The following is a 3,195-nucleotide window of genomic DNA, read 5'->3' as shown; positions in this document are numbered from 1 at the left end:
CACTCCCTGTATATAGCCATGTTATTACCTGGTACTCCTGTATATAGCCATGTTATTACCTGGTACTGCCTGTATATAGCCATGTTATTACCTGGTACTCCTGTATATAGCCATTTATTACCTGGTACTCCCTCTGATATAGCCATGTTATTACCTGGTACTCGCTGTATATAGCCATGTTATTACCTGGTACTCCCTGTTATTATACAGCCATGTTATTACCTGGTACTCCCTGTATATAGCATGTTATTACCTGGTACTGTCCCTGTATATAGCCATGTTATTACCTGGTACTTCCTGTATATAGCCATGTTATTACCTGGTAACTCTGTATATAGCCATGTTATTACTGGTACTCCCTGTATTAGCATGTATTACTGTCCCTGTAAGATGATTCCGTCGTATACCGGTATCGCATTAGTACTACTTAACTGGTACTCCCTGTATATAGCCGTGTATTACTGGTACTCCTGTATATAGCCGTGGTATTACCTGGTACTCCTGTATATAGCCGTGGTATTACACCTGGTATCCCTGTATATAGCCGTGTATTACCTGGTCCCTGTATACCGAACCTCACCGTGTATTACCTGGTACTCCCTGTATATAGCCGTGGTATTACCTGGTACTCCTTGTATATAGCCTGTTATTACCTGGTACTCCCTGTATATAGCCTGTTATTACCTGGTACTTTCCTGTATAATAGCGTGTTATTACCTGGTACTCCTGTATATAGCGTGTTATTACCTGTGTACTCCTGTAATAGCCGTGTTATTACCTGGTACTCCCTGTATATAGCCTGTTATTACCTGGTACTCCTGTATATAGCCTGTTATTACCTGGTACTCCCTGTATATAGCGTGTTATTACCTGGTACTCCCTGTATATAGCCGTGTTATTACTGGTACTACCTGTATATAGCCTGTTATTACCTGGTTATCCCTGTATATAGCCTGTTATTACCTGGTACTCCCTGTATATAGCCGTGTTATTACCTGGTACTCCTGTATATAGCCATGTTATTACCTGGTACTCCTGTATATAGCCGTGTTATTACCTGGTACTCCTGTATATAGCCTGTTATTACCTGGTACTCCTGTATATAGCTGTTATTACCTGGTACTCCTGTATATAGCCTGTTATTACCTGGTACTCCCTGTATATAGCCGTGTTATTACCTGGTACTCCTGTATATAGCCGTGTTATTACCTGGGTACTCCCTGTTATATAGCCGTGTTATTACCTGGTACTCCCTGTATATAGCCTGTTATTACCTGGTTACTCCCTGTATATAGCCTGTTATTACCTGGTACTCCCTGTATATAGCCGTGTTTATTACCTGGTACTCCCTGTATATAGCCGTGTTATTACCTGGTACTCCTGTATATAGCCGTGTTATTACCGGTACTCCCTGTATATAGCCGTGTTATTACCGGTACTCCCTGTATATAGCCGTGTTATTACCTGGTACTCCTGTATATAGCCGTGTTATTACCCGGTACTCCCTGTATATAGCCGTGTTATTACCCGGTACTCCTGTATTAGCTGTTTTACCGCGGTACTCCTGTATATAGCCGTGTATTACCCGGTACTCCCTGTATATAGCCGTGTCATTACCCGGTACTTCCTGCGTGTAATAGCCGTGTCATTACCGGCGGGTCGCCGCGTGTGTAGCCGTGTCATTCACCGGGTCGCCCTGCGTGTGTAGCGTGTATTACCCGGTGCCCTGCGTGTGTAGATACACCTGTTGTTGATGGAGCCTTCACTGTTGGTCTACACTTCATGAGCAGCTCTTTTACTCACCCCTCTAATATTAGAACTGCTCTCCTCTCTAAATCTGTACCTTCCTACTAATGAGCTGTCTCAGCTCTCCCCTCTCCCTCCATTCCCTTCTACGCGTTCCTTCTCCCTCCTTCCTCTCTCCCCCTCCCCTCTTCTCCTGCCAGCTACTGTAAAATGGTATTCTGACTCTAATCCTCAGAATGAGAGGCTTTGAATTACTTCAGGAGTGCTGTACTTCTTCAGCACGACCATGTTATTTTCTACTTCCTGTATATAGTCATGTTATTTTCTACTTCCTGTGTATAGCCATGTTATTTTTTCCTCCCTGTATAAAGCCATGTTATTGTCTACTCCTTGTATATAGCCATGTTATGTTCTACTCCCTGTAAATAATTCTTGTATGCCATCAGATCTTGGCTGATTTCTTTTGAATTGCTACTCCACTGTATCTCTATACTGACATTTAGCTTGTTTGATTGCCTTGTGGAGTGAATAACTACACTGTTTATATTCTGCCATATTCTGGGGATTAAATATAACTACAGTACAAGACCTCAGAAAAATAAATTGTAGACCTCCACAAGTCTGGTTCATCCTTGGGAGAAATTTCCAAACTCTTGAAGGTACCACGTTCATCTGTACAAACAATAGTACRCAAGTATAAACAWCATGGGACCACGCAGCCGTCATACCGCTCAGGAAGGAGACGCGTTCTGTCTCCTAGAGATGAACGTACTTTGGTGTGAAAAGTGCAAATCAATCACAGAACAACAGCAAAGGACCTTGTGAAGATGCTGGAGGAAACAGGTACAAAATTATCTATATCCACAGTAAAACGAGTCCTATATCGACATAACCTGAAAGGCCGCTCAGCAAGGAAGAAGCCACTGCTCCGAAACCGCCATATAAAAGCCAGACTACGGTTTGCAACTGCACATGGGGACAAAGATCGTACTTTTTTGAGAAATGTCCTCTGGCCTGATGAAACAAAAATAGAACTGTTTGGCCATAATGGCAGCATCATGTTGTGGGGGTGCTTTGCTGCAGGAGGGACTGGTGCACTTCACAAAATAGATGACATCATGATGGAGGAAATTTATGTGGATATTTTTGAAGCAACATCTCAAGACATCAGTCAGGAAGTTAAAGCTTGGTCGCAAATGGGTCTTCCAAATGAACAATGACCCCAAGCATACTTCCAATGTTGTAGCAAAATGGCTTAAGGACAACAAAGTCAAGGTATTTGAGTGGCCATCACAAAGCCCTGACCTCAAACCTCTCGAACATTTGTGGGCAGAACTGAAAAAGCGTGTGCGAGCAAGGAGGCCTACAAACCTGACTCAGTTACACCAGCTCTGTCAGGAGGAATGGGCCAAAATTCACCCAATTTATTGTGGGAAGCTTGTGGAAGGC

The sequence above is a fragment of the Salvelinus sp. IW2-2015 genome, unplaced genomic scaffold (genome assembly GCF_002910315.2).
Source record: "Salvelinus sp. IW2-2015 unplaced genomic scaffold, ASM291031v2 Un_scaffold2781, whole genome shotgun sequence".
Classification (NCBI taxonomy): Eukaryota; Metazoa; Chordata; class Actinopteri; order Salmoniformes; family Salmonidae; genus Salvelinus; species Salvelinus sp. IW2-2015.
Note: the sequence above shows the minus strand (reverse complement) of the source record.